The following is a 22,686-nucleotide window of genomic DNA, read 5'->3' on the forward strand; positions in this document are numbered from 1 at the left end:
CTCTGGGGTTGTGGTGGGGTACCCGCAATCGCAACCTGTGTGGGGGCTAAACTCATAACGCTTTTTGGGGGCTGTTTGGGGGCTGTTGGGGTGGGGATGAGCTCAGGGGGCCTTCCTTGAGGGTTGACCAGGATTTTCATGCTACTTAGTGTAGCCTCCAGGATGGTTAATCTAATTTCCACCTTTTTAATGCTTTCACTAATTGGTAACAATAGTGACCTGAGCAGAAATTCCAAGTTACCTAGCGGGGCGACAGAAAGGGGGGCATTAGCAATGTTATTTGCTAGGTCTTTAATCAAAACGGGGGCCAAACCGTCCTGTGCAGCAAGTTTAGGATGTAATTCATCCATTGTTGTCACAGTCGGTATGGGGGGTTTAGATGACTTCCCAAACTCGGAATGAGCGGTTTTGGGTTTATTTTTTCCCTGGGCACACCTCGTCTTCCTCCTGCGCTTGTTTGGGGGCGGGGGGGCCCAAATACTCCTTGTGCTGCAGCTGGCTTAGGTTTAGCTTTCCTAGCTTTAGGAGCTGGGGGAGGTTGCGAAATTAGATCAATAGTCACCCTACTTGGGCTTATACTGCTCACTGGGGTTACACTCGTGGGTGAGACTAGGGTTTTTTTGTACAATCCCTCAGCAGGATTGGGACGTCATCTATTGGGGTCAACTCTTCACTAGGCGTGGTGGGATATTCTCCAAGGGGTCTATTTTTCAGGTTGTCTATAGAGCGTCTCCGCTCTGCCCTGAGCCGGTTTAAAGTGCTCTCCTTGTCCCCATCCCCCACAGCCCGAGGAAAGTAATTCTCTAAGGTCTTATTTTTAACTCCTCCCTGCTTCATGGGGGTGCCTTCCCTTGCCGGGGACGGCATGGCGTCTAAGGTTTGTTAAAGACTATGGGGCACTATATCAGTAAATTGGACCAGAAGCCAGATGACAAAAGCAAGAGAGTAGGCCCAGCCCAGCCTACTCCGGCCTAAGACGGTCCCGCCCTTGTCCCGGGCTTCTCCCGGCGCCCTCCCGCGCAGCGGTGTCACAGTGTAGTAATAAGGGAAAGAGGTGGGGCGGGGGGCGGGGCAGTCAGGGAGAGCGACCCAGGTGTTGTGGGTTGACCTCACGCAGGGACTCCTGGAAGTTTGAGTCCCTGCGGGTCCGCTCGCAGCCCTGAACTTGCCTGTATCCACGCCAAAGTCCAAAGTCCGGTGTCCAGGAACAGCGCCCCTCTATCCTCAGGGCGCCTCTCTCCACACCGCGAAGCGGGACCCGCGGCAGAAGAGAAACTCCACAGGTACAGGGAACAGCCCACGGCAACAACCGGGCAAACAAGGAATCCCACGACGATCAGGAAGGAGGCCGCTTTCAAGTGCTAGGGCGGGGGGCGGGGCAGTCAGGGAGAGCGACCCAGGTGTTGTGGGTTGACCTCATGCAGGGACTCCTGGAAGTTTGAGTCCCTGCGGGTCCGCTCGCAGCCCTGAACTTGCCTGTATCCACGCCAAAGTCCAAAGTCCGGTGTCCAGGAACAGAGCCCCTCTATCCTCAGGGCGCCTCTCTCCACACCGCGAAGCGGGACCCGCGGAGCGGGTCTGGCGAGGAGCTGCAGCAGAAGAGAAACTCCACAGGTACAGGGAACAGCACACGGCAACAACCGGGCAAACAAGGAATCCCCAGTCAAAGATAATGGATCATCACCAGGACAACCATTGCCTGCCTGAATTAAAGCCTGCATGAACAGGGAAAAAGGGGACATATGACAGGACATTAAACATCCGTGTAACTCTTAGGATTATTCTGAATTGGACTCATACCATGCTTTAAGGTGTTACTTGGTCATTCTTGTGAGAGAAGTGTCAAGCAACCTGTGCTGATCATCCACGGCGCATTGTGATCAGTTCATGCGATGAGGGCTCTTGGTGTCAAGTCGTAGTTAACATTTTTTAGGTGTCTAAGGCATGCCAAGGTGAAGTGTTCCACACTATTGACGAGGGGTGGTGAAGGGTGGTGAGGGGACCATGAAAGAAGCATAGGGATAATTACATGAGCGCGAAGAGCGGTGTGTCTACTGCGCTGTCCACTAGTTGTCTATGGAGGGGCTGGGTCAGATCTAAATGCTGCAGTAAACCGTTGTGGTGGTACCTATAATGAGAACAACAGTTAGGAGGGGGTTGGTTAAGTTCTACCAGGGGAAACAAGGGTGCAACCCCATGAAGGTAAGGCTTACCATGCACCTTATTGTTAAGGTGTCCGGGGAGGAGCCTGTTCAGTTGGGGAGCATAGGGTTGATTATACGCTAGGCATCCAGGGATATGCGATCTGGAAGGCATAAGGTAACAAGATTAGGTGGGATTGCAAGCCACCGAGACACTAGAATGCTAGTGAAATCGGTTACAAATATCAGGGAACCAGGTCAGAAGTTACCCCCATAGTAGTGACAGCTATTGTGGGCTGGGCTCGGGACCGTGCATTAAGTGTGCTATCATAGCCGATCATGTCAGGGCTTACCTGAAGATCCAATTAACGATATAAAGATTGGCAGCTTGGTGGTAGGGCAGGGAGCCAGTGGTGGGCTCCTGATTGGAAGAAGGGTCTCGGTGCAGGAATCGAGTTGAACCTGTAGTCGAAAGGGTTAGTTATAGGTCACGCGGCATGGATCTGCAGTGGACCTGTGGCCAACAAGGGAGTTAAGGGTTAATGGTTGCCGGGGTGGAAATTGCCTGGCGGTTGGAGTAGGCTAAGTGCGGGGCATCTTACCTTGAATACGGCGGCTTCCAAGTTGCGGAGCGCAATCGCCTGTATGCAGGGCTCCTACGAGAGAAAGGGGACCTGTCATTACCGGTGCCTAGCGGAAGGAGTTTAGATGAAAACTCCTTCCGCTAGGCACCAGTTCCATTGTTTTCTCCTAAATTAATTTATTTAACTATTGAATAAATTTACAAGTCCGGCTGGACTTTTCTGGTTGTTATAGTGCACATTGTGGCCTATAATAATTATGGTTGTCAACTTCCTTGTCAAGGACCTTTGTTTCTTTAGCAATTGATACCCCAGGTCCTTGCTTACCTAGCGGGTTCCCTTGTCCTTTAATATAGTATCGTGCCTTACCCCATCATTACAAATGACTCTTTACGGATGAGTTTCTCTGGCACTTCTAACCTCATGGCAAAGGATAAAATTCACAATACTCACTAGCCGAAAGTCTAAATTTACTCACGCAGGCCTACACATATGCTTTAAATCTATTTCTAGGTTTCATGGATTTCCCAAACAATAGGAGGTATTCTCAAGCTGCAACGAGTGCACATTCCCGGGAGTACTCATGTCATGCCAAGTAAGACTGCAGACATGCTCCTGTGCCGTTTTCACATCCCGAAGTGTCACGCTAAAGTGCGTTGTGGCAGCATAGGTATTGGTTTCTCATGAGGGTATTGGTTTTACCCCAAAGAGAATTCCCCTGGCAGTGCTCCGCAACACTTTTTGCGGGCATGCTCTTCCACTTGGCTTTGTTGAAAAAGGAGGTAAACCTGTTCAACCGAAGAACATCTCTGAAAGTGTTAAGGTGGAAAGCTACCCACAATCGTTCAATGAATACCCACCACTTTGCAGGTGGTCCTCAGCTACAACTTTTGCAGGAGCATCAACTATGGAAAGCTCATCACCCAGTCGTGTGGAGAAGATATGCTGAGATGATATGGTCACGAGGCTGTCAAATTTGTTGAATTAATGTGGTAGCACTTTGGGCAAGCATTCTACAACCAAGTTAACGTAAGATTGTGTACAAACTGAAGGAACTAACAAGTAATAGGTTTTGCATTTGTCAGTGTTTTTTTTTACCATTCTGTACAGGAGCGTGGCTGCTGTGCAGCAGTGAAAGTAAAAAAAAATGATAATAATCAAAAAGTGCAATGACTGGTCACATCATGCCAGTTTTTGAAAATGTTATACTTTCAGCCAAACTTCACAGCAGCTGTACTGCTTTAAAATATGGATAGTAATTGTTTATAAAATTGACAATGCCAATAGATCTTGGCCAGACCAATTGTCTTTGCTTGTTTAGTCAACTAATGCATTGAGGCAGCATTCAGACAACAGCAACCAGGCAGATGCAGTTGAGTTCATCATGCTTGTTCCAGCAAGAATGCATAACAAAAAACACCTGGTAAAGGGCATTAGAGGGTTTTTACTAAATACAGTACTTTAAGAGAGGACCGAGCCCCATGGTTCATTTTCAGCGGGTAAAAATTCAGGCAAGAAGCAGAAGCGTTGGATGAAAAATAGGAAATCTGTCTTCGAACCATCCAGAGACACCACCTGGCCAGCCTTTGGGTAGAGGTAAGATAACAGACCTAGCAACCCTTTTTTAGTCAAGGCCAGTAAAACAATGGTAAGAAATGTCATGCTTGCCTACTTATGACCCTTGAAGAGCCAAGTGCACATCAAGAGTACTTTCATTATTCAATTTGTGACCACGACTAGCTGGAGAATTGGGTTGCCAGGGGTAATCAACACTGCCCACAAAAGATGCTGCCAAGGATCCGGAGACCAGAGCGCACAGCACCGCACCAGGAGTGTGGCGTGTAACTCAAATTTAAATATACTAGAGAAGGACGATTGATTGTACAAGTTTTGTTTTTTGTGAAAACAAATGCATATTTGTGTCACATCCGAGCTCTGACAGCAGCCTTTCTGTCCCTTGCAGCTCTCTGTTCTCTTCTGCACTAGATGTAAAGGCAGCTTACACCCACATGCAGACATGCCCTGGGCCCTACAGGGTACAATACCATAACGTCCGCTTTTCTCTGACGCAGGGAAAAACCTAACTGTTTATGAAAGCATGTGTCTACTGTCTTAAGAGGGCTTCTTGGCATCCAAACGTGTCTATAATGTAGCTAGATCCCGGTGTTAAGCGATAGCTGAGAAGCTCAGTTTGTCATTGTGTGGTGCAAGTCGCAGCTTCAAATCTTGGCAGGGTCATCCCACTGTTTTGTCCATCGATATCGAGCATTACCCTGGATACAAGCATCATCTCTTCTTTACAGTGATACAAAGAAGCAAAACAAGGTGTATTAGCTTATATTATAATGCAAACAGCGACAACAGGAGGGGTGGCAAACAATGAAGGGAGAGCAAGCAACCATCAACGTGAAGTGGAAGGGAGGGGAGGATAGGCAAACAAGGACGGGAGATGAGGGGGTGTAAAAGACAATGATGGGAGGTGCAGGGGCAAACAACAACAATGGATGGTGAATGGGTGCAATCAACAAAAACAAAACAGAAGCAATGACTACTTGAGAAGTCAGAAGTAAAAAAGTGTAAATGAATTCGAGGCAAGCAGCGGAAGGACAGTAATAAAGCAATGAATTACTGCTTGGTTCATGCTCCATCGAAGGGGCAAACACAAGAAGAAGATAGTGAAAACTTACTGACCAATGAGAAGCAAGGAAATGACAGCGACAATGAAGCCAACCAATGGTAAGTAATGAGTAGACTCTGAGCCCGCGTTAGTTATCAGGTGAGACCTAAAAATGCTTACATTACCACAATCAATGTTAGGAAGCAGAAGTGAGGAGGTCATCTGCAGCAAAACGTTATGGGAGAGAGTAGAGTGTATATATACAGAGGGGAAGATAGTTCCAGTGGTTAGGAGCAAGCAGAGAATGATCGAAAGGTAGACCGGACATCTGGTGGTTGGGGGGATGCAGGAGGAAAATGACATGCAGAGCGGAGTATGGAGAAGGGAACAGAGAGGGTGACAGTCTATTAAATATTCAGGGGAGTTTGCAACCAGAGCATGACCCATAGCCGGCTCTTCCAAACTGATCTTATTTCGATGCTATCGAGGGGATATGAACTCAGTTTGGATTGTCCTCTCCGCCCAACAATTCAACAAGATAGGGTGCCTTTAAAGGAGGGGGGGTTCAAACCTACTTATACGTTTCAGTGTCAGTCAGTGAAAATGCATGCAGGACTGCAATGGTAGTCATTGCAGAGAAACAATGGTGGAGGGGAGAGAGACTGATGGAAGAAGGCAGAAGAGGAGTTAAAAACAGACGAACGAAGAATGGAAGGGACAAACAGACTATCTAGAAAGTAAGAGCAGTAAAAAAAAGACACAAAGTAAGACTAGAAAAAAGGGTCCTAATGGCTTTTAACTTCAGAAGGTGTGGACCTTTTTAAGATAGTACAGTTGATAGCAGCAGGAAGATGTATTTGCAGAGATCTGCTGGAAAAAACTAGGAAAATCAAAAAAAGATGATCTGTGGTTATTTTACAGAGCAAATCAAGGAAGAAAGTCATGGGGAAAGTATAAAGGCAAAAGGAGGACAAGCATGGGGGAAGACCAACATTCACTTTAGAAGGATTAAGGTTGGGGGAGTGAGAAGACAACCATGGTTGGACAGAGGGTAGGTAGTTGAGACTGTCCTACTCAGCGTAGTGTTACAACAGTAGATGGAAAGAGAGATACGGGAGGCATCTGTATGAAAGTGGCAAGAAAGATCAAAGCATGTGATCAAGGAGCCACGGGGAATAGTTTAGTTGCAGGTGGAAAAAGTAGATTACTCTGGACCAAACCATGCAGAACTCATTAGGAAATCCAGGGAGTGTTGTGACCCGCCCAAGCCACAGTGTAAGAGCAGTCAATGTAAAACACACATTTATTGAACTACAGGTGAAGAGGTTGCAATTGATGAACGGGGGAGGAGACCAGTATATACTGGTAAAGAGTATCAAAAGGAGCAGAAAGGTTAAGAAGGATAAGCAGAGAGGAGAGTTCCCATTTATAAGTGCAAAATCACACCAATCCTGATAATGGAAATCAGGAATGGTGATTTGCAATTCTAAATGAAGGTATTTCAGCACCTAAAAGCTATAAAGCAAGGAATAGCCTGGGCCCAAAAGGTCAGCAATCATACAAAAATACAGAACCAGCTCATGATTTCATTAGATAAGAACAAGTATGGAAATAATCTTGGTTATGCATAGGATAGCTGGGTAAACGAAGTGTAACCAAGCAAAGCCAAAACAGCAACTTGCCTGGGACTATTTTATTGAAAAAGGAATTGTTTGGATTCAAAGTGATGAATGTTCTTTTATTATTGGACTTGGAACCCAGCATTAATGAGAACTGTTAGACCTGGCCCTTTTTGCAGGGTCTCCCCCTGTGTTTTTTGCCACTTGTTGCTGAACCCATTTTTTGACCTTGGGACTCTGCACTTTTTACCCTGTTAACCAGTGGTAAAGTGCTTCTGCATTCTCACTAAAAGCATGGTAGAACTGGAATCTAATTGATTTACACATGTAGTTTACTTGCAAGTGCCTAGTGCATGGTACTGTATGTACCAAGGGGCGGTAAATTAATTGGTACTTGTGGGCCTGCAGCACTCGTGCCACATGCTACATTCGCTTTTAACCCCTTCGCTGCGGCGGCTATTCCGCCGCAGCGCTAAGGGGGAGGCGGGGCCGCGCAGCGCTCCCGTGCTCGTGACGGAACCGCTCCGTCACGAGCCTCGGGTGACCTGTGCTTGTGATGGAACGGTTCCGTCACAGCCCGCCCGCTCTTTAGAACGCCCAGCGCAGGCGCGCAATTCGCGCCGCGCAGGCGCGGCGAGCGGGCCGTGACGGAACCATTCCGTCACCAGCACAGCCCACCCGAGGCTCGTGACGGAACGGTTCCGTCACGAGCATGGGAGGGGTTAAAACAGGTCTTAGGCCTGCCACTGCAGCCTGTACAGCAGTTTGAAACTGCCATTTGAACCTGTCACAGTAACTCTATTGCCAATCCCAAATCTCCTTTTTTAATGCATATAAATCACTCCCAAGTTAGGCCCTATGGCTCATAGGGCAGGGTGAATTGTATTTAAAATGTACAACATGTGGGTTTAAGTTTTACATGTCCTAGCAGTGAAAAGCCTCTAAAGTCGCTTTCTGCTGTTGTAAGGCCTCTCTCCCGCTAACTAACATGGGGTTAACTTCTAACATTTAATAACTGATAAGTTTTGATTGGGAGCAGCTAGAGATATGCTGTTCAGACTCAAATGAATTGTAATTTTAAATCCTCTTTAATGGTAAAGTCTGATTTTGAGTCACAATTCTGAAAATGCCACTTCTAAGTGCGTTAAGTTTGTATTTCACCGCTAGAGGTGTAACTACACACTACTTGGGTTGTCACTTTTTCTCGAGCACGGTTTTGTCATGTGGTGTACTCACATTTTAGTTACGACACGGTATTTGGATAAGTGGTATGACCCATAACACAGTCAAGTGTCGTTTTGTCTTTCTTTTTTCTTTTGAGTTCTACACCAGCTCGAAATGCATGAGGATACATTATGAAATTCCTATAAATTCAGTACATTCTCCTCTTTCTGAATGAAGTATCATAGCCTCTCCCCCTACTGAGTCAAACTATGTTCTTGTTTGAAACTGTAATGTCGTTTAATATAGTTAATTTATTGATTAATCATAGATTCCCCTGTAGAAGGGCTTGTGCATCAGCCCGAAAAGCATTGGGCGAAGCAAAGGTGTTGAATATCTGTCTGACTTTAAGCAGTTTTGAGTTTCTACTTGGATTAAAGTCCATCGGCAAAACCACAAGAATAAAGCAGATTCATTCTTCATGATTAATTTCAATTTATGTATTCAGTGATTCATGCTTGGTGTTCTATTCCAAGAACGGTTTCATGTTGTAGGATATTCATATAACTAATGTTGAATTTTTGTACACTTTTTTCAAAGTGAACCTTCAGTAGTGCACTTGGTATCCCTGGATAATTATCTGGGTTTTGTGGTTTTCACTTTTAGAAAGTATGCATTTTCTGGTCCTATTTGTTCCTTCTGCCAGTATTCTGGGTCACATGACTCTGAATGGCTATGCTGTTGGGGGTTGTGTATTCCTTCCAGAGAGGGTGACAAAAGGGGACTATATGTGGATAGGATGGGCCACCCTGCCAAAATGGTGTGCGAAACTGTGCCTTGCCCCTACTTACACTTCGAAGGACTGGTCTCCAGCACCCACAAAAGAACCGGACACTAGTCTTGTCATCTCAAACTTCTTAGAGCCTTGACAGGGAAAGGAAAAAACTTTCCAGAACCTATTGTGGGTAGTATAGGGAATCCTCCCACTTCAAAGGCTGGCTCCAGATGCAAATATTGGACCTCCAGCGCCACTCTTCAGTACATTCCTGGACCGTGGACATAACAGAAGAAGGGCTTGACTGTCCAGCTGCTTGAGGCCTGCTTTGTCCGCCAAAGGACTGTCCTGCTGCTTGAGGATTGCCTTGATCGCACAGAAAGCTGCTCTGCTGCTTGAGGACTGCCCTGCTTTCTGAGAATAAAGGCTGGACCTACTCCCTTCACCACAGGCTACCCAAGTAACCCCCATGGGTTGGTTGGCTGATCTCCTGTCTGAGCTATAGGGACACAACAAGCTCCAAAGACCTCCCTGAAACTGACCAGCTGCACTGAAACTGTAACAGGACCTGTCTGAGCCCTGCTAGCCTCTGCTGGAGTGAGTTCCTGATCCCCAACGGGCACCACCCCAGGTTCTAGACCTTTGGCTGGCATCAGTTGAGCTCCTACTGTGAAGAAAGATAAAATCCTGAAGTTTTGGTCTCTTCATTACCGCGAATAGGCCTGTTCTCACCGAGACGCTTCCACCTGTGATGACCACCAATGGGAAATTCCAGTGAACCAGACTTTTAGTACCAGAGCAACTGCCAGCAATAACAGGTTACTGGAGATCTGCACTTCATGCTACAGCCACGACCTTCTGCGGTCAGTCCTGCTCTTACAACACACATATGACGACTACAACGCATCCAAAAACGCCTCCGCCTGACTGATAGTCAACGTCCCCGGCTGCAGCCACATCACCCCCCCCACCTGAGGGACCTACACTAGCTCCCCTTCGACAAGAGAATCACCTTCAAGCTCCTCACCCACGCACACAAAGCACTCCACAACGCCGGACCAGACTACCTGAACAGCAGACTCCGCTTCTACACCCGACCCGTCAGCTCCGCTCCGACAGCCTCACACTCGCCGCTGTCCCCCGAATCCAACGAACAACCTCAGGCGGCAGATCCTTCTCCTACCTCGCCGCCAAGACCTGGAACACTCTCCCTACCCACCTACGGCAGACCCAAGACCTACTCGCCCTCAGAAGACTCCTCAAGACCTGGCTCTTCGAGCAGTAGCGGCACTCCCTCCCTTCAGCGCCTTGAGACCCTCACGGGTAAGTAGCACGCTTTACAAGTACTCTGATTGATTGATTGATTGCTTGCTCTTCACGCTACAGCAACTACCATCCGCAGCATTTTCCCAGCTCCTCACGTCTTATCACAACAAACAGAACTCTACGCCCCCTGACTTTGAGAAGATAACTTTTTCAGAGGGACTAACCCAGTCCCTGTATCCAACCTGCACTCCATCGCGGTCAGCCTGAACTTTTGACCGTCATTCGGTCTCGCCCGACCAGATAGCCGTGAGTGGCTCTTTTCAGCACTATATCTACTTAAAATTGAAAATCTCCGGTTCTACCGATTGGATTTTTGTTGTTCTGGTATCATTTTATTTTTTATAAAATGTTCTCAATTTTTCAAAATTAGTTTTGGGATTTTTCTTGTGTTATTACTTTATTACTTTTTGTGTGTTGCATAAGAACTTTACACTTTGCTTCCAAGTTAAGCCTGACTGTTTTGTGCCAGCTACCAGAGGGTTAAACACAGGTTAATTTAGTGACTTTCGTGGTTCACCCGGACCAAGATTATGGCTGTTGCCCGAGTTAGGCTTTCATCCCTCCACCCCCAACCAAATCAACCGATTTCTTGCCAGAACATTTTTAATGTACCGATTCCACTTCCTGCCCCGGATGATGATTCTGCCCCCCCCCCCCAAATCATTCCCAGATAACTGAATTGCCGCGTTTCCCACAGCAATCCCACCGCAGGGTGATCAGCTTCTGCACTATCAACTAAGAACGCCAGGAGAAAAAGCAATGTTTATTTGGCAGTTGATATGTAGGCCAGACACCCTCCCAAATTCAGTCATAAGCTGTAGGAGGCAGGGCACCGAGTGTTCCGGATCAGTTATATTTATCAGGGTGTCATCAGTGTACATTGACCCAATATTTGTCACGTTGCCCACTCGCACAAACTAGTCTTTAAATTTGGCAATCAGATGTATCGCCAATGGCTCCATGGCGAGTGCAAAGAGGAGCGGGGACACATGATCCTCTGCCTATTCCCGCTCTCTATATTGAATGCATCGGACACTGCCTGTTCAGTGCGCACCCTTGCCCTGGGTTTCGGATATAAAAGGCGAACCCATGATAAAAACCCTGTCCCAATACCATCTGATGCAGTACTTCCAACAGATATTCCCAAGACAGGGTATCAAATGCCTTCTCAATATCCAAGGCAACCAACACTGCCCCCACAGCTGGGCCCGGGTTTCGTGCTGCAGGTTCATGTGTCTCTCCCAAACGTGAAAAAGCATTGGTCTCGCTATACCAGGTGCGTGACCCACATGCCTTAATCGCAGCACCAGCACTTTAGAAAGTAGCTTGATAACCACGTTGAGCATGGATAGTAGTCAGTATGACATAGGGCCTGCTGTGTCCTTACCAGGATTTAAGAGCATAATTACTAGGGCTTCTCACATATGGGTGGGCAAGGCACCATTGTTTCGTGCCTCATTAAGGGTCTCCTATAGAGCAGAAAGCAGGGAGGCAGAGTATGCCTGAAAATATTCAACCGGGAGACAATCAGGCCCCTGGACACTTACCATGGGCCATGTCATGAAGCTTGTCTTGTAGCTCCTTCAATTGTGAGTCTTCATCTAGCCCCTCTGTCTGAGCCAGCGTTAGTTGGAGGATATGGACTTGGTTTAGAAAATCTACAACTCCGTGTGCTCCCCTGCCCGCCGGCTTCATGTACACCACTGCCAAGTGATCTTGAAGCAATGAAATAATTGTTGCCTGCCCTACTGCTATTAGGCCGTCCGACCGGTTAAGGGAGAGAATCTACATTGGGGGTCGCTCGAGGTTGAGCATCCAAAGCCAGCATTTGTCCCAACCGGTCCCCCTCCCTGTGCAGCCGCTTCCTATATTCTCTCCACACATGACAAACTAATCTGTCCCAGGTGGTTGTGACCTACCAGTGTGCCTCTGTAAGCCAAACAACTCCCGCTGCCTGCCTCACCATCCATCGCTGTAGTCTAGTAAGAAGTTCCTGCCCCCTCTTTCAGCTCCTGCTCGGGTTTCTTTCTAGTGCCATAGGTTATGCTGAGGCTTTCACCCCTACCAACCACCTACAAAGCCCCCCCCACTCTATTCCGCGCGACCCAGCAGAGTTCCAGTTGGTGCTCAAGTAGCCCTGCAGCACCACCTGCATGTCTAACTTATATTCAATGACCCCCAATGACTGACTGCAACCTCCACAGTGGAAGCTAGGTCTGTGTCCCCTCATCCCACAATTCACTAACAAGGGGGCATCGTCTGTCAAAAATCAAACTTGGCATTTCACTCCCTGGACGTTTAATGCTCCATCGTTTGCTAATAAGAAGCGGTCTAGCCGGCTATGAGCCCTGTGAGTAGGTGTATAGCTAAAACGTTTCCTGGATATTGGGTGCAGGTCCCTTTAGATGTCTACAAACTGCAACCTGGCCATTGTCTCTCACAAACTCACAACCATGTGGGGATTTGTTCACAGTCTGGGGGGCAGGGTGGGGTGTCTATCCAGCTGTCCATCCAGGGCACAGTTAAATTCCCCAACCCATTCAATGGGCATCCCAACACAGGGCTGGAGCTCAGCCTCCAGTTCTCGAAAAAATCCACAGTCGTCAGTACTTGGTGCGCATAAATTAAAAAGGCAGATCCCCTACCATCTAAAACAACATACAGGAGCACATAGCGCTCTGCCACATCTGCAGTGTGACCACGCAACTGGAACGGGACATCAGGTCCTATCCAAATGGACACGCCTCTGGCATAAGAGGAGTAGGTCAATGAGAAAACTGGTCCTCTCCATTTCTTCTGTAATTTTTGGGCAAAGTTATCTGATAAGTGTGTCACTTGTAGTAGTGAGATGTCAGCTCCCACCCGCTTGAGATAGGAATGAGTCCTATATCTTAACAAATGAATTCAATCCCCTCACATTCCATGAGAGAAATTGCATGTGTTCTTCCATCTTGTGTTACTGCAAATGATGTCCTCCCCCCCACAACCCTTCCCTTGCCCCCTTTCCCTACCACACAGGAACAAGAGTCACCACCCGCTGCATAAACAAACTCTAAACCGCAACTGTCTATCCATCACCCTCGCCGGGTAAACAACTCTGAACTCAACAAGTGTCTGACCAGCCATTCATAGCACCCACCCACCTGAATTAACTTAAACCTACGTTGTGTCCCTCCAACAGTACCAAAGAATCCCCCAAGTGATGAGGTGAGGTCCATGAAAATTCTAGTTATGGCCTGGTACACAGTCCCACCCCGTGGTAGCAACACAGGCCTCACACACTCTTTCCCACACCAATCAACCACAACAAAGGAAAAGAAAGAAGAGGTTACCAATTGTGGGCATTGCTCGATAGATGATGTAGCCCTGGGTGCCCAGCATCGCCCCTCGCGGCATTTGTCCCAAGCTGTGTCCCAGTGAATGGTCAGGTTCAAACTCTTTCCCAGTGCGGCGGAAGAGCAGTCCACGATGAACAGTACCTTAAGTGCCATGAACTCACCTCCGGGTACATCTTTTCGACTCACCCAAACACGTTAGCTGCATTGCTGCGAGTGGAAGATATACGTCACCATCTGCTAGACTGGGTCACTTTCTGTCCCTGGAAGCGGAGTATCGTCCACCAGATCCGAACCAGCTCCAGAGGATGCAGTGGAGGTGCCCACCTCCACCAGTGCCCTAGCCACTTCCCTCTCCTGTCACTGCAGGTCTAAGCACAGGGTGCCATCTTGACAAACCTGGCTCCTGAGCAAAGTTGAGATAGTTGCCATGGTCTGTTTCTCCTCCTCGACATGGGTACTGTCCTCCTGCCTCTTCAGGCATCCGGAGGGAAATCTCCCGGTGCTGGGATTCAGTGGCCTCCATCTTCTAACCAGTCCTAGACATCCTCCGCAGCTATGACAAAGTGCAAACAAATGGCTCGCAGTACTTTCAATTTAGCCGGGAAAAGCAACATGTGGGTCCTATTGCTTTCAGTTTTTGCTTGACACTGCTAAAGGACTCAGCTTGTAACTGAACAGCTCTTGTGTAGTCCAGGAAGATACAAATGGTTCTCAAAGTCTGGAATCTCCCTTCGGATGCACTTCCTGTAGAATGGTATCCCAATCGCTATAGTTATTGATCTTTCCCATTACGGTTCTTGGGGTTCCTCCCAGCCACAGTGGTGTGGCTAACAACCTGTGTGCCCTCTCCCCCACAAAGACCTGTGTCCCTTTAATCCAGCCCTCTAGGAATGTCTCCAGTGAGCACCCGCTCCCCTTTGAGGGAACCATACAAACCTCAGACTGCATCAGCTGGCCGTCCCTCTCCATCTTCTGCTTGGGCTTCCAATTTTTGTATCAGGACTCAAGAGTGGCCACTGCGGCTTTCAGCGCAGTCATTTCTTCTTTAATTTTGGACACCTGCTGTTTTGTTCCAACTGATCTCTCTGCCACCATGCATAGATCTGTTCTCAGTAGGTTAATCACTGAGCTTGATGACTCAATAGCCACTAGGATCCGGGCCCCTGTTGGTTCCTGCAGGTCCCACTGTCTCTCACTGCCATCTGCCGGCAAGCCACCGCCTGTTTCCGGGGTGCTGTGAATTAATAAATTTTTGTTTGTTGTGCACCTCTGGGTGCTCTGTGCTTGTTCACAGTGTCTGATGGGTCAGAGCAAAATAACTATCTACAGGGTCCTGGTTGCGAGGCGCAGTTGTCAGTTCTCCCCTTGGTGAGGCCACCTTTCCCTATCTGTCCCAGCTGTCTACTGCTGTCTACTGCGTCACCCACCCAGGACACCCCTCCGTGTGCTGGTGCGATTATCTTCCTCATGGTACTCGCAGTCGTCGCTTCCCACACTTCCAATTCACAACACCACCTGCAGGCCTGCCAAGGTCATGGAGCGGGGCAGGCCTCCCGTCACATGGTTACAGCAGGCGGACAGACACAGCCAGGCAAGTCAATGGGCGCTAAGTTCTTGTGTCTCATGAGCTGGGTCAGTGGTCACTAGGTAGTGACCCCAAATGTGGGTTGTGACCCACTAGCAAATGAGGCAGAGTGGGTAGTCAGGTATTGGATCTCTGCGCTGCCTCAATAAAAGTCCAGCAGCCAAGCAGGGGGAGGGGCGTGGGGGGTGGGGGCAGGCGAGGTCCTTCAGCTCTGCCACACCCCAGGCACCGCAGACTGTTGTGACAGCGGAACGGCGTGCAGAGCAGTGCCCGTCCCTTTTAGATACTAAGGGGCTGATTACGATGTATGGCGGATCGCCACCGCCAGCATGGCGTGACGACCTACCCTACATTTCCCTCCGCCTGCCACCAATTTCCCCCGCCATATTAGTATGGCGGGGGGACCCCCACGGACGGAAAGACCGTCTGCCGGTTTTCCACCAGGCCTCCCGTCACATGGTTACAGCAGGCGGACAGACACAGCCAGGCAAGTCAATGGGCGCTAAGTTCTTGTGTCTCATGAGCTGGGTCAGTGGTCACTAGGTAGTGACCCCAAATGTGGGTTGTGACCCACTAGCAAATGAGGCAGAGTGGGTAGTCACGCATTGGATCTCTGCGCTGCCTCAATAAAAGTCCGGCAGCCAAGCAGGGGGGAGGGGTGGGGGGGTGTGGGAGCAGGCGAGGTCCTTCAGCTCTGCCACACCCCAGAAACCGCAGACTGTTGTGACAGCGGAACGGCGTGCAGAGCAGTGCCCGTCCCTTTTAGATACTAAGGGGCTGATTACGATGTATGGCGGATCGCCACCGCCAGCATGGCGTGACGACCTACCCTACATTTCCCTCCGCCTGCCACCAATTTCCCCCGCCATATTAGTATGGCGGGGGGGACCCCCACGGACGGAAAGACCGTCTGCCGGTTTTCCACCAGTCGACCAGTAGAACGGCCGGAAAGGAGGCTAGATATGGTGCCGGTGTCTGCTAGACACCGCTATTCATATTAGCTATTCATATTAGCATGGGTGCGGAAAGCAGCCTTTCCGTGGCGACGATGCCGCCACGGAAAGGCATGCGGATTTTGCTGTTGGGGGCCCGTTGCGGGCACCCCAGGGTATTGGGGGGTGCACATGGGGGTACCTATGGTACGCCCTTACATGGTCATTGATAAGGTGGCAGGCACCGCGCGGTGCCTGTCACCTTGTGCATGACAATGCACACAATGCCTTCCCAGCATTGTGGCGGGCGGTGCTGTGAGCATCGCCCGCCACATGCTTGGAATAGAGGATGCCACTGCCAAGGTCGCATCCTAATTGCAGGTGCGGGACCACCGCACCACTGGCGGCCGGTCCCAGCACCGCTAGGGTGGCGGGCGGACCAACGAAAGTCCGCCCGCCATCCAAATCGGCCCCCAAGTAACTAGTAATGCTGGAATTGAACAAATTGGTCCGTGAGGACCGTTGAAAGATTGCTCACACCCTTCTCGGAACCTCCTTGGAACAACATTAGCTATTTAGTAGCTTTATTTTTGATGTCAGACAGACAATTTTAATGAACTTAACTACATTCTGAAGGCGTTCATGTAGTCCCCCAAGGGTCATTCAACATATGAATTTACTGTCCTGAAGATGGTCTAACTGAGGTCTTAACTATCTACAGCGAAACGTCGACCACTACACCTAATTTCTTTGCGAATTGTTCACCTGAGGATTTGTTTTCTGTTTGATCAGTTCCATTTTTCTGTTGTACATATTGTTTGAAATAGGTGTCCACATCAGTGATAATGAGATGATTATAACAAATCACTTTTGAATCTCTATCACTATGTGTTCATTTATATTAATATATGTAATTGATTTTTGTACCCTCTGATAAGTTTTTCATTATAAGTTTATATTTCAAAATGTTTACACCCATGTGAAATTATTTGTGGCAGATTTGATCAAATTGGAATAAGTCAATTCAATTTTTTAAATAATTTGATGTAAGCTACTGGATAGAGCATGCACCCACTGTTTGCCTAATAGATATTAGATTGAGCAAAAGAAAGAAAATTCCTTGTAGGCATATTTACCCGCTAACACCCCAGGCAAGGCATCTGCGTTGGCAGGCCAGGATCACCCGTCCACTTGGGGTCCGCATACGAATCCAGCACAGCTCAGGACTCACCTGGTGTTTCCAATTGTATCAGCAGAGCAGGGGGCGTCACAATTCTCCCCACAGATACCGTTCTCTGCGTGTGGCCTCAAACAGGCCCTTTCTGCGATCTTCCACAGGCTCACCATAGCCCTCTGGGCAAAATAATGCCTCACGGACACCACTGCGGAGCCAATCAGGAATTTGCAGCTGGGAGAAAAACTAGGCCTTCTCATGTCTCCTGGGCGCGCAGGTAGCCAGAAACCTCGTGCATGTGGCAGACGACCCCCAGCTGGCTGTGGTTACCCCACCTCAGGGATCAAAACAGTTAAGCGATTTCAGGCATGCAGGGAATCCCCTTTCCGGACCGTCCCGACCAAGCTCATACACCCGACCTCACAGGCCTTCCAGTGCATCCCGGGTCTCTATGCGAGTCCAGTCCATATTGCACTGATGCCAAGGGGGCCCAGGCAAACAACATGAGTACCCAATGCCACACGCACCTGGATCAATGTTTTTGCCTCCTGGGCGGGCTGCTGGTCCCCTGCTAATCGTTAACAGCCCTCTATGCCGTATATTGAATCTCATCCTCCTGCTCAGGAAGGGGGTGGGGGCACAAGCTCATTCTCCAGTGGTGTGTCTCACTACTCCGCCACTGTGCCCAGGCAAAGGCTGCCGGTCCCAGCCTTACCTTTGTCGTGGAGCAAACGCCACCCTGGCCTTCGTCGATGCTGCAGTCAAGGAAAGGAACCTCTTTATGGCGGAGATCTTTCGGTCTTGGATTAGTAAGGGGGCTAACGAAGCAACCCCTGCACATACCCCTCAACAGGAATGGGGTTACCACACTTTGAAGGTCCTAGGGGTGACAGGATGAAGGAGGATATTGAAGTCAGGCCAGGAGCTCTCGCTCAGCACTGCCGATCTTGCCAGCCATGCCCTCCTCTTACCAGTACATTAAAGAACAACTACATTTAGCAAAGTGTGTGATACAGACTTTGTTTGATTAAGCCTTTGACATACACTGCTGAGAGGATCAAAGAACTAGAGAAGTATGGCCAAAAACTAGAGCTCTAAGTATCCTAGTAGTTAAAGAAGCTAGAGTCTAGCTTAATGAATGAAGACTGCTTCATGAAGAAGAATTCTCACACAAGGCCAGAACCCAAAGCACAAAGGGAACACTGGAGAGAGGAAGAATATTTCAAGGTCATTTAAAAGGAATAGCTTCATATTGAAAAATGAAGAGCAGAATTCAAGTTAAATCAGGATGAAATCTGTGATGTTGGCCATTAAAGAAAAATGTATGCATTTTTCGAGATGTATTTCTTTATGGCTTGATTGAAAAATATCCATTTATCGCTCAACCATGATCTCAGATACTGAGCTGACAAAATCATGAAACAGACTTGCACCATAGGCCCAATTTATAAGGTGAAGCCAAAGGTGATAAGAGTGCTGGGGTAAATACCCCATTATCCATTTTTCAAACAGCATCAGATAATGGTCTAGTGGGGGAAAATGATGCCAATGGTGAACCCAAAAGCAGCAGGTTGTATATGTTACATAGCTTGGAATGTTGGGGAACTAGTGTCCCCATCTGTGGGGTGGGGTTCAACATCTCTAACTTTCTTTGACCGGTCTGCTTCAGTGCAAGACCCTTCCCAGCAAGCAGCTTTTCCTCATCATTTTTACAGCCATGCTAGTATCTCAGTCATTTTGAAGGTAAGCTATCCAGAGATGTGTGAAATAGAGTAACTTAATAGGGCCTAAGGACAAGTGAAAACTGATGGCATTTTTGATACCCTCATATCAATAGGTTATCAACATAAATTGCGCCTACCAGTATGGGTCATATCGGATGTTTGACTCCTTCTAACCAATTATTAGGTTTTCCCCATTTTGCTTTTCTTTCCTGGAATTCAGGTCTGAAGTCTGTCACAAATGTCTTTTTTATCTGTCCTCAGTAGCCTTCATCAGCTCGACCTCATTAGGCAATCACCATTACTAGATTGACCCATCTCCTTAAATCTGCACCTGTGTCTCTTAAATACTTTTGATCATTCATCCCAGGATTTCACTTCTTCAGTTTGAGCCTGTGGGCTGCACTGTGGGCTTGCAAGCCTCATTTTTATGTCCCTAACAATTGTAATTGTAAGCACACTTTTAGAGCGCAGCTGTCACCCAGAGGGTATCCTGGCGCTTCGACCAAAACATTACCTACAGATGTTTAACACTTCACTGCTCTCGGGAAGAGATGACTTTTGAGATCCTTTTTAAAAGACAAAAGATCCTGTTTGCACCTTAGGGACAACGGTAAGGAGTTCCATAGTTTGGCGGCCGCAAAGCTGAAAGAGCAGCCGCCCATCCTCACCCTTTTTAACCTGGGGATTGTAACCAGGAACGCCGAGGAAGATCTCAAAAGTCTAGCGGTAGAGTACCAGGAGAATAGATCTTGCAACATCACTGGACCCAACCCATGCAGAGCTCTGAAAACCAGACAGGAAGATTTATAGCAGATCCGTTTTTGGATAGGGAGCCAATGAAGATCCGAGAGCGCAAGAGAGGAAGAGGCAGACCGCGGTCTTGAAAGGGCCAATTTGGCTGCCATATTCTGCACCCATTGCAGCTTCGCGACCAGGGTATTGGGGGCCCCCCAGAAGCAGTGCGTTGCAGTAGTCTAATCTACGGAGGATGATACTACGCACTGCTTCCGTCCTTGCCGCGGGGGAAAATAACGGAAGGATTTTCCGTAACATGCGAAGTAATAGCATGCAGGTCGCCGTGGTTTTATTGACGAAGGCCTCCAGCTGGAGACTAGGCCCGAACAGGACGCCTAGGTTACGGGCGGATTCTGCCGCCGCTACCGTGCCTAGAGTAGAAAAAGGCCAAAACCCCTCAGGTAGAGGACGGGGCAATCGGTCCAGTGAGCAATGGAGAACTTCAGTCTTCGCTCCATTGAACTGGAGCGAATTCTGACGCAGCCAGTCCGTCGTTGCAGTCATGCAACGATGAAAGGATTCCATGGAAACCGCTTCCCTGCCCTCAAAGGAAAAAATAAGTTGAGTGTCATCAGCATAATTGATAACAGAAATGCCAAATGACTTAATCAAACTTATTAGAGGGCGAAGATATAAATTAAAAAGAATCGGGCTGATTGCGGAACCCTGCGGCACACCCTGATTTACATCTTTTATGGCTGATCGAAAAGGCGGCAGGGCCACAGATTCCTGCCTGTTGCAGAGGTATGAGGCCAGCCAGTCCAGGGCCTGGCCGGTCACCCCGGATTCCCGGAGCCTGCCCAGTAACATCGCATGGTCAACCGTATTGAACGCGGCCGACATGTCGAGCAGCACCAAAAATGCACAAACATTGACTACCATCACTTGTGCAGGTCACAACTTCTTACTCCTGAAAATAACGTATGTAATAGAACTGAACGACTGTAATGAAAGACAACAGAGGAAAAGCCAACACTTTTTGACCCCAGAGGCTGTGACTTATTGATTCACTATGCTGCAGTGCCCGTTTCTGTCCTATTTATTTTTGCAGTGCAGTAATCTGTTGAGTTACATTGATTGCACACGTTACTGTTTGCTGAAACGATTCCTGGTCCACTACGTTGCCTTTTTATGCGCATTCTAATAGTTCAATGCATTCCCTGAATAAGGTGGTTGCAATGCCTGAAACTTTCAATTGCCTGTTGTTCCAAAGTGTTGTTGTTGTTTCCCTTTTCCTCCCCTTTAGTGCCCAAACATCGTCTGTCAGCTTCAGCTGAAATATTTGTACAAGCAGTACTATGTTTTCCAGAATTTTTCTAGCTGAACAAAGGCTTACAGTGTCCACTGCTGAATTAGTGTTGCATGTTTCCATTTCAGTGTTTTAAAGGCTATTTGAGGCATGAAGCTTTAAAAAAATGTAATATTGATGTCCTTCAAGGTCATACAAACTATTATGCAGATGCACCACACACCTTCCTTCTATTTTGGATGTAGCCTATGCTAACGTGACAGGCCTGCAATTCTGGGTCGAAAGAATACCCAGTGATGAATACCAGAGACTCTGGATCTCAGCTGAAAGACAGCGCTCGGATTCTGAACTTTCTTACTCTAAAAAGGATATGGAATTTGGGATACTGCATGCACTTCTTTTATCAGTTGAAAACGAATTATTAAGGAACCGTATTTTGGCGCTCTTGGGGAGAGGTTTTCATCTGCACTACGAAATATTCAGAATTCCATACACCATTAAATTTGCAAATGGAAGACAGAGCAGCAAAATATGCTGAGTCTACCTTATGTTCGAAGCTCAGACTTTTCTCCATAATCCTTGAAAGGCAATGGTGACTGAATCAAGTTTGAAGATCTATTCAGTGATCCCTACTAAAGCAAAATCAAGGGAGGAAACAAAAGAGGAGGGAATAATACTCCGGTTTACTGTTCTTCGAAACTTGTAATTTCAAGAGCAATATTGTATCCTGTTAGCAGAGCACTATGAATGATATTTGGGCACGAGGTAAACATTATCTTACTAATTTTGGGTGCTTCCCTAGAGTTTTCCTAAACTTAAAAAACTAGCAGCTGTCCCACCAACTCAAACTAGGAGAGATTATGCCTCTGCTGGCTGGCTACACTTCTTAGACTTCTTTAATTTATAGAAACTGAGTTTACCTCCTTGTTCAGTTAGGCGTGCTCTTTTTATTAGTGGCACTCACAGACCCCTTCAAGATCAGAACTGCAACGAGGGGGCGTCAAACAGGAGTCAATGTCCCCGAGACCAACAGACGTCTATGCGCTGGAATGGCTCAACCACATTCCTTACCCCTCAAAAGATACATTTCAAAGGCTGTATGATACGCGGAATATTTCCTCAAAAACTGCAAAGCAAAGTTAGTAATAATTGGGCAAAAATTATTGGTTGAAAAAATACTAAAATAAAATGTACTGAACTGACAGTGTTGTAAATAACTCACAGCTTTGGGTTCTCATTCGGTCATTATATATGTGTCATGGAACATAGAATGTTGAATTTATATATAAAATTATTATGTGGTGAACATACTGGGTCTAGTGGAAGCTGCAAATTGAGATAGCACACTGGGGGATTCAGAGAGGGGTGAATTAGAAATTATCTGGTCTTTCCATTTATCTCAGCGTAAACTTTTCACATTTACGGTGATAAGTAGAAGTCACCCCACTGGCTGAATGTCGTTCTGTACTTCGTTTCTGAGGAAAACATATGCAAGCATCACACAGAATATAAAATATGGCATAATAAATATTAAGTGAGGTGTCTTAAGCTGTGTTATGTGGTGCATAATTAGAATCCCGAGTCAAAGAGTGAAGGTGTGTGTAGTAGTTAGAGTCATGCAAGGTGTTTGCTAGGACTTAGAACCATGCGGTTGTGACTGGCTGTTGAT

General features: G+C 47.6%; 1 protein-coding gene across 2 annotated transcripts in view; it reads right to left on the reverse strand.

The window, feature by feature from the left end:
* Window positions 1–22,686, reverse strand: part of CPVL (carboxypeptidase vitellogenic like) — a 632,086-nt gene that overhangs the window by 596,570 nt on the left and 12,830 nt on the right. The window lies entirely within an intron of this gene.

This window comes from Lissotriton vulgaris, chromosome 10 (genome assembly GCF_964263255.1).
Source record: "Lissotriton vulgaris chromosome 10, aLisVul1.2, whole genome shotgun sequence".
Lineage (NCBI taxonomy): Eukaryota > Metazoa > Chordata > Amphibia > Caudata > Salamandridae > Lissotriton > Lissotriton vulgaris.